The sequence below is a fragment of the Idiotropiscis lumnitzeri genome, unplaced genomic scaffold (genome assembly GCF_059441095.1).
Source record: "Idiotropiscis lumnitzeri isolate Australia: NSW breed Sydney's pygmy pipehorse unplaced genomic scaffold, RoL_Ilum_1.0 HiC_scaffold_183, whole genome shotgun sequence".
NCBI lineage: Eukaryota > Metazoa > Chordata > Actinopteri > Syngnathiformes > Syngnathidae > Idiotropiscis > Idiotropiscis lumnitzeri.
Window position 1 is genome coordinate 145238 of NW_028283721.1, and position 13675 is coordinate 158912.

A 13675-nucleotide genomic window follows, 5' to 3' on the forward strand; every position below is an offset into this window, starting at 1 on the left:
CTTGAGTCTTTTCTGACTAATTTTCAGTCGGATTCGTCAAAAGGGCACCGTGCAGTACGTGAAAATTAAAATAAAAACACATTTTTGATTCCACTTGGCGGCACTGTGTGTATAACAAAATAATAACATTAAGATGTCTTCAGGTCGGGACGTTTTATTTACAGGTGAAGGTTTGGATTTTTAGGAGCATGTGCAGGGGAGTTATTAAGCATTCATTTATTTGTATTAGGTTCATTTTGTCTTCTTATTATTGATATTTGACTGATTCATTAAAAGCAGACAATTATGTTTTAGGTTAATTTTTTACCTGACATGTTTCGGCGAGTCTTTCGCCTTCTTCAGAGTGTCGCATGATGGTGTCTTGAGCTGATGTTCCATGAGGGTGTGACTTACCTGTCAAAAAAATGAAAAAATCAGAGCAGTAAAAGAACAAGCACAACATGAACATTACAAATCAGCAATCACTGACCACTGCAAAAGGGAAAACCACATCATGGACCGGGAGAAGGGCAGGGTCATCCGCACAGAAGAGAACAAACAACAGCGCTGGATCAGAGAGGCCATTGAGATCTGCAAGCGAGGCATAAAAACCATGAACAGAGACAAGGGAGCCTTCATCCTCTCTACCACCTGGACCAGCATCTTGGCGGAGTGAACGGACAGCGGGGGGCGTGACTTGCCTTCATTCTTGTGACAGGTAAGTCACGCCCTCATGGAACATCAACTGATAAAGACGGGTCACAAGACACCATCATGTGACACTCTGAAGAAGGCGAAAGACTTTCGTATTGTGACATGCTCAAGGCCTAAACACTCATCCGAGCAAATATAAGGTAGATTTTGTTAACCTGCCCGGAGAAAAACATCAACGAAAATAATTTGTATTTGTTTTAACCAGTTGGTGGCGCTACCACTGCGATCAAAAATAAGTTGGCAGCCGTCTTCAGGGCCTGAATATCCTCAAATGTGAAAGATTTCCAGAAGATGGATCATCTGAATCATTTTGCAGGAACTTTTGTTGCCACGGAGAATAATCAGACTCTGCGGCACCGTAATAGCCACGCCCTTTGAAGGAAAGTCATAAAAATAGGGATAGAGTAAGATCAATGTCTTGAGTCTTTTCTAGCCAATTTTCAATCGGATTCGTTAAAAGGGCACCGTGCAGTACGTCAAAATGTAAAAATTTATATTGATTGGCGCAAGGTGTATAACTGAATATAAACATATAGATGTCTTCAGGTACCGACTCTTTATGTACATGTGAAGTTTTGGATTTTTAGCAGCACGTGCAGGAGAGTTATTAAGCATTTTGTCCATTGCGGCGAAGGAAATCTTAAGTGAAAACTTTGAAGCCCCGCCCCCGTCATATAGTATTTCGGAAACAAAAAATTTTAGCCCCAGTGTTTGTCCCAGGTCTTAAGATGCTCCAGACAGAACTTTAAGGCAATCAGATGAAGCCTTTAGGATCAGGGTGCAAAAGAATGACCCCTGTAAACATGCAAAAAAGGGCAAAAGTCGGACTTTCAAAAATTCATAACTCACTTCCTGTTCATATTAGACGTTAAAATATCAAATTTTTCGCCATGCCCGATGAGACTGCCAAGTTTGGTGAGTTTTTGTGCATGTTTCGGGGGTCAAAAATGCGATCGAACAATCGGAAAAATAATAATAATAATAATTTCTACAAAAACAATAGGGACTTCGCAGCGGTCGCTGCTCAGGCCCTAATAATAATAATAATAATATTATTAATAATAAAAGTAATAATATTTTCTACAAAAACAATAGGGACCTCGCAGCCGTCGCAGCTCGGGCCCTAATAACAATTTCTAGAAAAACAATAGGGACCTCGCAGCGGTCACTGCTCGGGCCCTAATAATAATAATAAAAATAATAATAATTTCCACAAAAACAATGGGGACCTCGTAGCGGTCGCTGCTCGGGCCCTAATAATAATTTCTACAAAAACAATAGGGACCTCGCCGCCGTCGCTGCTCGGGCCCCAATAATAATTTCTACACAAAGTCCATTGTGGTGACCCGCCCCCTTTTAAGGAAATTAAAAATGGCCGACTTCCTGTAAAACCTAGCTCATTGCTCCAAGAGACTTTTTTGTAGGTCTTGGTCTTATACATACAGTGAACCCTCGCTACTTCGCGGTTCACCTTTCGCGGGTTCAGTGCTTCGCGGGTCTAAAAAATATTCGGGGGCATTGTAGTTTCGCCGAGCGGCACGACGGGGCGCTGGAGCGGTTAGACGGCCGGCGTGCGCCGAAGAAGAGCGTGGGCGAAGAGGAGAGTGGACGAAGAAGAGCACGTTCCCCCGGACACGATCGGTGGCGACGTTTCGCGCGGTTTGGACCGTACCAGAGCTCCGGCCGGCGTGCGTGGCAGTTAAGCCGTAGAGGAACACCTTCCCCGGGCACGGGCGGTGCCAAGCGGCCCCTAAGTTTAACCGAATGGAAGCTCCGGAGGAGGAGGGCATGCTCGCGTCACAGTAAGCCGAAGAGGAGCACCTTCCACGGGCACGGGCGGTTCCAAGCGGCCCCTAAGTTTAACCGAATGGAAGCTCCGGAGGAGGAGGGGATGCTCGCGTCACAGTAAGCCGAAGAGGAGCACCTTCCCCGGGCACGGGCGGTTTCAAGCGGCCCCTAAGTTTAACTGAATGGAAGCTCCGGAGGAGGAGGGCATGCTCGCGTCACAGTAAGCCGAAGAGGAGCACCTTCCCCGGGCACGGGCGGTGCCAAGCGGCCCCTAAGTTTAACCGAATGGAAGTTCCGGGGGAGGAGGGCGGGCGTGTGTCACAGTTAAGCCGAATTGGAGCACCTCTTCCGCCCGGGCACGAGCGGAGCGCGAGGCTGTCAGTTATGAATGAATAAATGAATAAATAAATAAAGAATGCCACCTTTCATTTCACAGGGTACACCGGACGGCGTACCAGCAGGTAAAAGTCGGAGTAATTAAATAAATACAAAAAGAATGGCTGGGGAATTAAAAAATAATATGTTTTAATAATAATTTGTTTTTTTTGTTATAACATGAATTTCACTCTCTCTCTCCCCGTATATATATATATATATATATATATATATATATATATATATATATATATTATATATTTATTATATATATTGTATTTTTTTTAAGCATTTTTGAAGGTGTGCCGCTACTTCGCGGATTTTCAGTTTTCGCGGGTGGTCTCGGTCCCCATTAACCGCGATAACCGAGGGTTCACTGTACTCCATAAAATTTACAAAAGGCGAGGTGAAACACTCAACCAGGGTTGCTTTTTTGAACATTTCTCGAGGGCCATGGCGAGCCATTTCAAAAAAGCTGCACAACTAACGTATAAAATATTGATAAATTTGCTCGGCCTGATGTGTGTGTAAAGTTTCACGAGTTGTCGTTCATATTTACAACCTCATAATCAGCGTTGTTTTATTGCCGAACAGTGCAATGCCACTCCCACAACCTTTCACGAAAAAGGACGAATTTCGTATTGTGACATCCTCATGGCCGAAACAGTAATCCGAGCATATATGAGGGCGACCTTGTTGAGTTGCACGGAGAAAAACATCCAAGAAAATAACTTGTATTAGCTTTTACCAGTTGGTGGCGCTACTACTACGATGAAAAATAAGTTGGTAGAAGTCTTCAGAGCTGAAGTATCCTCAAATGTGTACAACTTCGAGAAGATAGGATCATCTGAGTCATGTTGCCGGAGCTTTTGTTGTCACAAAGTACAATCGGACTTTTCAGCACCGTAATAGCCACGCCTTTTGCCAAAACGTCACAAAATTCGGCAGAGAGTAAGATCATTGTCTTGAGTCTTTTCTGACTAATTTTCAGTCGGATTCGTCAGAAGGGCACCGTGCAGTACGTGAAAATTTAAATAAAAACAAATTTTTGATTCCACTTGGCGGCGCTGTGTGTAAAACAAAATAATAACATTAAGATGTCTTCAGGTCGGGACGTTTTATTTACAGGTGAAGGTTTGGATTTTTAGGAGCATGTGCAGGGGAGTTATTAAGCATTCATTTATTTGTATTAGGTTCATTTTGTCTTCTTATTATTGATATTTGACTGATTCATTAAAAGCAGACATTTATGTTTTAGGTTAATTTTTTACCTGACATGTTTCAGCGAGTCTTTCGCCTTCTTCAGAGTGTCGCATGATGGTGTCTTGAGACCAGTCTTTATCAGCTGATGTTCCATGAGGGTGTGACTTACCTGTCAAAAAAATTAAAAAATCAGAGCAGTAAAAGAACAAGCACAACATGAACATTACAAATCAGCAATCACTGACCACTGCAAAAGGGAAAACCACATCATGGACCGGGAGAAGGGCAGGGTCATCCGCACAGAAGAGAACAAACTACAGCGCTGGATCAGAGAGGCCATTGAGATCTGCAAGCGAGGCATAAAAACCATGAACAGAGACAAGGGAGCCTTCATCCTCTCTACCACCTGGAGCAGCGTCTTGGCGGAGTGAATGGACAGCGGGGGGCGTGACTTGCCTTCATTCTTGTGACAGGTAAGGCACGCCTTCATGGAACATCAGCTGATAAAGACAGGTCACAAGACACCATCACAGGGTTCGAAGTTAACTTTAAAAACTGCTTGCCCATAGGGCAAGTGCCACTAAAATTTGCCTTGCCCGAGTGGCCAAATTACTTGCCCAACTTGGGCAAGTGACAATTTTTTTTCTCTTGCCCTGAGTGACTTTTTGTATGACAAAGTGTCTAATTACAAATTGCATGAATTTTTTGTTCGGACAGTTCCCGCCTAGAAAGAATTAAAAATACGTTACAATCATAAGGGTTGCTTATAGAAAAATGTATCATGTATTAACACATTAATTAGGTGTCTGCTGACCCAGGATTATGTTATTGTTATGTTATGTTATATATGAAAGAGAATGTGAAATGACACTGAACGATGGAAGGTGGAAGGATGTGGAAAGATTGTGAATGACATTGAATGATTTGGAATGACACTGAAAGATTTTGAATAATACTGAATGACACTGAATGAAGTAAAACTTTCTGGGAACGGGCCAATTCAAGATAGCTGCCGCACTGTGGGGGAGGCTTTGGTACCAAATTTGGAAAGAGACCCAAACGGTTGGGTCCATTTTATATCAGTGTGGGGGTGAAACGTTGGTCTCGGCGGAGCTGTCTGAATATTGGAGAAGTTAGAAGACAAAGTAAAACAGAACAATTAAAATCACTCTTCAAATACATATTGTTTGGTGGGCAGAGCATGATTTACAGCTCACCATTTTATTGCATGCACCAAGCATGTTATACATTTTTCTGTCCATGGGATGGCGTAGTCAAGAAAAATGAAGCATCTCGAAGCCCATTCGTGTGTGAAGTATTTCCCTGCAGGGCTTGGCTGCTTTATGGGGCTTCATTTTGCCATCACTAGTTTTAGATAGTTTTAATTTTTGAAAGAGCATTTTTGTTTTAGTATTAAGGTAGGCCAGAAATGGAATGAAATGCAGAGATAGAAATGACACAGGAAAAATTTGGCTAGAAGGGCTATAATTTTCATTAAAGCAGAGAAGAAAATAGAAACTACAAAAAACATTGATGTGTACTTGTCCACTTTAAGGTAGAACTGGTTGAAGTGAAATGAGTCACAAGATTGGAAAAATAGGAAATAAAATAGAATTAACATGTTCATTTTTGTGATAAGAAATTTGTGATTAGGTGAAAAGGGGAAAAAAAAGAGAATTACAGGCTTTTCAAATAAAACAACCTAATTTAAATTGGCCAACTTGTAAAATGGAAAAGAAAATTCTAAATTATGCACAGAAAGCATGAACGTGTTGGGCAGAAGGAAGGAAAAAGAAAAGAAAGAAAGGAGGAAGCAGTAAGTCTTGTTACAAAACATTAACTTTTCAGGACGAGATGTGGTAGCAATGGAGGATCACGTGACGTAAAAAGTCAAACATAAAAGTGTGTGTAGAAGGAGTTCTACATCAACATGCGTTTTACTCATTAGGCCGTGATACACTGGCAAAATTGGACTTCAATAGAATTAATAAGCACGGGCGAATTCAAACAAACGTCAAAACTTTAAAGGGGCGCATTGTCAGTGATAAGAAAGAGAAAAGATATTGCCAGACCACTTTTCTGTAAAAACTTTCCTTGGGACGCCTCGGTGACCCCCATTAAATCCCTGACCCTTCATAGATAAAGTTGAGGCCCAGTGCCTCTCAGGGCTGTAATTTATGTGGCAGAGAAAGGTCCAACAAGCCTTGGTAATCTTTAAAACAGTATCGTCATGGCCATGGAATGGGTTGTGTATGTTGGAACTTGTGAAGATACACTACAAGATTGTATCGACAAAGCATCTTAACGCACTACCAAATTATTATAAGCCATTTGAGCAAAACAGTGACTGCAAAAAATGACTTCATTAGCCTGGGTTACTGCAGGAACCAGGGCAAAATGAATTCATTTGCATATTTAGTCACAACAATTTGGATTTCGTGGCAGAGAACCACTTAGAGTGTGATTAAGAGCTTTCACTGCTGCTTTAAGGAATCAAAAAATTACATTCTTTTCCCACCACATTCACATTGCACGCCGGCCTAATTGTCACAGGGACACATTATACTGATAAGTTGCGGTGCATTTCAGCCCAGCGTCATTTTTTCCCCGCATCATCTAGGAGGCGCCACACGACTGTGGAGCCGTCCAAATTATCACCAAACCGCGACTTGACCTTCCTCCCGACTGGAGGAACTCAGACTTGTAACACAGACCAGGTGCGCATTCCAGACTGATAAGAAGTAAAAGTGTTTGAGAACCAAGGTCGCAGCCTGAAATCAAACTGACTTTTATGCGATGGGAGTACTAACATTGTGATACCAACGGATAAGAGATTGTTAGGATAAGCAGGAAGAGCGTAGGCGGGTGTGAGCTAATTAAAATTTGGGGTTTCCCATCTTGTATGAGTTGTATGGTTACAATGTGGACTGACAGTCAAGATAAATGTTCATGCGTTCTGTCGACATTGGGCTTTAAAAACCACAACAGGAAAAGAAAAGTTGTGCATAAAGCACGTCTAAAATAGTTATTTGTGAACGCAAAATTCACTTAACAGAAAATGACACAATTACAATTGGAAACTGCCTCGCCTTTATATCGACACAGCGCAGCTAAAAGGGAAAATGAACACACCCCCACACGCACACACACGCAGAAAATCAACTTGACAATTTGATCCCACGCCAGGGAAAAAGGTACCAGTAATTGAACGCACACATTGGGAGAACAAAGGTGCAAACATTGCTGAGGACAGGATCAGCAAATTGGCAGATGGCAAATCCTGGCTGCCTAATTCATTGATTGGAAAAGTAATAAGAGTGACACAAGAGCATAACTATGTGTCAAGAGAGGGGTAGTATGATATGAAATTGTTCCCACATACAGACTTTTCAACAAAAAACTTTTTTTTAGACAGTGTTATTTGTTTGAGATGCAATATTGTTTGGTTGTAATTCATATGTTTTCAAAATGGATTAAGTTGTTTCCGACAACATATGTTGATGCTAAAACAGTTGGAAAAAGTGTTGTGTAATCAAATTGTCAGGTTCAATCACCTAAGCATTCACTGAACATAGGCTAAATGAATGGAAGGAAGACAAGAGTTGATCTTTTACTCGCGAGGAGAACGAACGGAGGTGTGCTCAGTTACATCTCCAAATTCGTTCTGGAGCACACTCCGCCGAGCCCTCTATTTTATTAGGGAAGTCCCTAACAATACAATGTATTTGCACTAAGGGATGAAGGGGGGAGCACCAGCAGGAACATGTAAACATCTCAGACACAAGAGGAAAGACAGACATCAATGGCAGTCATCCACTGATTGAAAAGGCAGATATGCCCTTTTAGTGCTCTGGTACTAAAGTCTCAGTCCTTTTGTTTCAGAGGTGTGTCTCAGCACACCTCCTTTGATGTTGCAGACGTTGATCCAGTCTTCAGGCATCCGCTTCTCTGTGAAGTCTTCTCATCCATATGGTCAAACATGGGTCACGCTGTGGAACAATTCTTTTGCAATACTAATAGAGTAAAATATGGGATAAAATACATCTTCAACCTAACACAAATTATCCTGACATTTGGAATTTCAAGAAGTGATTTGAAGTGAAAATTATGCATTTTGTGAATGATGTTGTAACAAGTGGGACAGTTGTTGCAAAATTGACTCAAAGCGTCATTGTGCATACAGTCTGCAGGACTTGTGGAACGCACTAATGGGACTGTTAAGGGCAGACTTATCAAGACAATGAGGGAAAAAAAGGAGACAATGACCAGACTGTGTTTCAATCACAACAATGAGGATAGTGCCAGCCGAAGTTAGGACACTATCCCCTATCGACTCTCAGGTTCATCAGAACCACCAGCGACTGGCACATCAGTCCCAGTCCACATGGGAAACATGTTTTGACCAAAAAGAAAAAAAAAAAAAAGACGCAATTACTGGTCAGTGTGTTCTGATCCACAGAGAAATCACGTCCGTGTGGGAGACCAACTCTTCTTCAAGGTGCTGAAACGACTTCGTTGGGACAAGTGAATGCTGAGATGGCCCTCGCCAGATGATTGCAGTGACCCCGACGGCAGCAAAGGTCGCGGGGCGTGGCAGCTGGATCCACCAGTTGCAGTACAAGCTTCTCCGGTTTCCAGCTAAAGGCCGAGCAACGCGAATCCCTCGAACAGGAGCCCACCTGAGTCACAATATCGGACCACACGCACATCGGAACCGCACAACCAGCCACAGATACGAATGTTGAAGCCACAGAACAAAAAGATTAGATATTGTTTGGAAATTAATGACGTACATAAAGAATTTTAGCCTTGATTGGAGAACATTACTGCATTTACATTTTTAATAAAATGAAACAATTATTGATGTTATGACCACTACGAAGAATTTGAAAGACAATATATCGGGATAATTATGGTTTTCATTTTTGTTATGTGTAGTCTGTTCATGTTGCATTATTCTTATGACAAAGATGATTATTAACTGCATGTTTGTTGCCCAAATGTACCATTACAACCTGATTGATGTTGAGAATGACGAATTCGAACTGGACAATGACAAACTCGAACTGGACACTGAAACCTAAATAACACATGGACCCTTTTGCCCCTGCCCCCACACATGCACACACATACACCACACACGAAGATCCGGGAGGTAAAGACGGCTGTCCCCTCCTACAACGAGGCAAGGGCCTCCATCAAGTCGCCGCAGAGACAAGCTCTGCGTGGAGACAAACTCTGCGTGGAGACAGTTTTGTTATTTTTCACTAGGTATATTGAAGTTTTTTTATGTTTTATTCCCAAGTGACCAACATACCATGAGAATCTCGTTCCACGCCGGAAGGGAGGAGGGGAATTTTGTCCCTACTGAGGGTTTTCGCCCCTCCACGGATGACCACACTGTTGTATGATTTCATTATGATGATCTGTCTTAAAGCCGTAAGGACATGATTTAAACCCACAAACGGGTGAATGTGAGATGGGATGAGGATATGTAAATAGTTTGTGTATTTCTAATCATGTTTTTATACACTATTTGTATCAGTTATAATTGCGCACACACACAGACACTCACATTATTGCTTTAGCACACACGCGCACAACTGGAACACACGCACACACTTTAGTTTCGAATTCCTGACTGACTACTGTGGTTGATTGCTTCCTGCCTGCCTGCTAGAATTTCAGACAGACCTCCATTGTCTGCTTAGGTTGCTGATAAAAGACCGAACGGGTGGTAGAGAGTGAGAGAGAGTGCGCGAGATTGAACTGGCAAGACGCCTGCTTCACCTCCTGACTTCCTCTCCCATTCGCGAATGGTCAAAAACAAAACTCTAACTGGTTTGGTCTGGATTTATGCCACCTTCAGTCTAAAAATGGCGTCAGGACGTTTTAAACCTGACAGTTGCCTTGAGATCTCCGAGCTCGAACTGCCCTATTCCCACCTTGATCACAAGCTCCCATGAACCACTTGGACAGGGTTGCCTGTGTCCTTCTCGTTGATGTCCTTTGTGGCTCCATTCCTTTTCAGTGCTCCTAAAACAAAAAAGACAAGAAGCCAACTTAGTAAAGCTATTTAATGATTGTGAAACCTTATGGGACATGCTGAAATGTCTTCACACCACAATCCCTTAAAAAAAAAATATATTACCGTATAGAACATCAGAAAAAGGCAGGTCTCGGCGCTTGTTCTTGCTACGATGTCCAAAGAGATTGTACTTCAGAGACAGAGGATTTGTCATGATGAACGCCATCATTGTTCTGACACTATCGTCCAATCCACCAATACCTGCAACCATTATAACATGGGTGTCACTCGATCCAGATAATCATCACACACTTAAAAATATTTTGGCAGTTAAACTGGTTATGATAAACGTCACAGGAAAGGAATTGTCGATTAAGTGAACAGCTTCGGTAACGCCATATACACTCAAAGGGCAAGAGCCCAACATTCTACCAAAATGATTATGATTAGGGAGGTAACGATTCACTCAAGCCCCGATTCGATTTTTGATTTTCAGTTCCCGATTTCGATTCGATATTTTAATTGTTTTAAGTTGCTGCCACGTTTGTCTCTGTGCGCTCGTGTGATGCTGCAGCGATCCACAAACAAAATATGTCTATACGTCTTGTGCATTTTGAATGGAACCAAAAAACAATACACGATGCCAAATTGTACTATTATTATGAAACTGCCTATGAGTAGTAAAAGAAATACTTGTAAAAATATTTCACATTTTTAGAGCCCCAATACATTCTTTTAAATATAGAAGGGACTGAAATCATGTGAAAATTGAGTCTTTTTCTCAGTTTCCGACTTGGGGTGAACACATTCGGCTTATCATAGTTGCAGTTGACCATCTTGAACTCTGAAGTCTTTCAACTCGGCCTTCCGAATCAGGGTTTTAGAGGTGGGGCTATTTAGTGATACAGTAGGATGGTTTGATCTCTGTAGCTCCAGAATCAGGAATGTACTGGGACTGGGGTTCCTACTTGGGTTTAGGGTACCTAATTTTATATTTCAAGAAATTAAATAATTATTTATAATTTTGAAGATAATACATTAAAATTTCATCATTTTCATACCTGCATTAGATCCTGCAGTAGACTCACAGACTCAACATGTTGGACGTACTCAAGGACCTTCTGCAGCGCCTCTCTTGGTTAGGAAGCTTTTTCTCTGTGACAATCCATGGGGAGGTGTAGATGGTACTTCGTCATCACAGGCTTCAGACTCGTCACTTGAGAAAACATCCCTGCAATGGATGCATAGACACTTGGGCATGAATGTCATTTAACAACAAAAGCTAGAACAAAGAGCTTTGCATTTAAAAGAATACATCTGTGATGGGGAAGCCAGGTTAAAGTGTTAATTTTATAATTATGTAATTAGCTGCAGGTTAGTCTAGTGAAGGTGTAATCACTTCTATTTTGGAGCATAGCTTTTGCTCTGTCCAATCATTGCCTCACCTGCTGAAACCCACATTCGGGTATTTTACAAACCAAAAACTTAAATACCTGTACAGCTCTCATTTTTAACTTATTTTCTCTAACCTTTACCCACAAAATTTGAATATTCAAAATAAAAGTACACAAAGAAGTCACAATTTTTCCACATTAGTTACTTACGTAGTTCCTCTCAAATGCAGCTCAACACTGCATTGAATTAGAGCTTGATAAGCCTACACACAAAACATACAAAGCACATTGTGGCATGATTCTGAATGAGCCAATCTAGCATTTCAACATCTGTTCAACTGTTGGAATTTTAACTATTATCTGACTCTATTAACCAACATTCATCCAACAATTATGCGCGCTCGTTTTGGACACTGCATTGAATTAGAGCTTGATAAACCCACACACAAAACATACAAAGCACATTGTGGCATGATTCTGAATGAGCCAATCTAGCATTTCAATATCTGTTCAACTTTCATCTTGAATTTCTATTATTTAAATAACAGGCAACATTCAACAGTTAATATGTTTTGCTTTACTTACCCAAATCAAACACATCACAAAAAAGCCTTAAATGAGCTAGTGGAGTAGATTGTATTAATTTGAGTGAAAGCTTAAGTCTTTTGGAGAATTTTGGAGAGAGATCGAGGGACACTGTGTTTAGCGTCGTAGGCCCAATGCTAACAATATGTAGCTCGTTGTAAAGGTCCTCATAAAAATAAATAAAACACACAACGCTTATCAGTATTATTAAAAGGGTGATTATAATGTACTTAAGTTTTCCCCAAAATAATTCGAGTACGTACGTTGTTGATATACCCTCTGTGTTCTCGTCACTTATCATTTTAGCATACTGTGTTTTAGCTAACGCACCAAGCAGTTTTCCAACACAGGCAACCTTGAAAAATTACAAAACACATTGTAAAGTAAGTCTAAAAAATGAGAGCCAGACATTTACCCAAGATTAATTAATTAATTCAATTATCGTTCGGGACTCACCGTGCTTTCAGCTCTTCTGCCGCACCTCAAAGACCGCGTAGCTTGCATTCGCTCCTTTTCTCACAGTTTGAATATGCTGCCTTCAAAAGAATCTGTAATTTTGACAACTCCAACTTGAATCTACAAAAATCAAGCAATAAGGTAGAAATAACTTCAAATATACTTTGAATAAAGATCTTTCACAGCATACAGAATTAATAAAATAACATTAATTAATAATGTTGATTTTGTTTATTTAAAAAAAAGTAACTGTGTTGACTGTTGGATGTGGCTGACAATGCTGGACCTGCCTTGTCAAATAGTTCATAGATGACAATCTTAGCTGTCTGGTATATTATAAAATGTTATCTTGTCCCTTAAGGGTTATTAAGTCACAGTTGGGGGTACATGTAAATTCACAAAATATAACGTCCAGCCTTGTTAAATTTAGCATAGATAAATACATGAATTTAATTTTAATTTTAATAAATCAATCAATCCTCTGTACTGCTTCTTGTCCTCACAAGGGTCCCCGGGAGTGCTGGAGCCTATCCCAGCTGTCTTCGGGCAGTCGACAGGGTACACCCTGAACTGGTTGCCAGTCAATCGCAGGGCACACAGAGACAAGCAACCATCCGCTCTCACACTCAGACCTTGGACCAGTGACCAATCAACCTATCATGGATGTTTTTGGAAAGTGGGAGGAAACCGGCGAAAACCCTAGCAGGCACAGGGAGAACCTTGCACTTCTGTACTGTGATGCGGACTTGCTAACCAGTCCGCCACCGTGCCGCTTGTTCTAAAGAGTCCCAGAAAATAAAAACACCCGTCCCTTAGTCAAAAGCGGAAAAAGTCCAACAACAACCCGACCATAATTTGCATTGTTCCATAAGTTAAATCAATGTCAAACCTAATAAAAGCTGACTTCTGGTCCTCAAAAATCCTACACTTATTTTAGTCCTTTCACAATCTCGCAGCATAGGCTCCATGGCCATGTCTCTATCGTTTTGGCATCCATTGAATAGTTCTACTGAGAATAGTCTTCAGGGTGGTTACTATTAGCATAGCATGCATTAAATATCAAAAAGGCTCCAGAACAAATTTTCAAACCCATGCCCGCTTAGCTCATCTATAACCCATACAGGACCCAGACATGGTTGACCAGCTCTAACCT

General features: G+C 41.2%; 1 long non-coding RNA gene across 1 annotated transcript; it reads right to left on the reverse strand.

Moving 5' to 3' along the window:
* Nucleotides 1–4302: 4302 nt before the first annotated feature.
* Nucleotides 4303–11715, reverse strand: LOC148314950 (uncharacterized). The gene is made up of 5 exons (XR_015841393.1): nt 11692–11715; nt 11149–11318; nt 10211–10348; nt 10005–10095; nt 4303–4405 (listed from the first exon to the last, which is right to left on the reverse strand). It is a non-coding gene; the product is annotated as an uncharacterized LOC148314950 (long non-coding RNA).
* Nucleotides 11716–13675: the final 1960 nt, after the last annotated feature.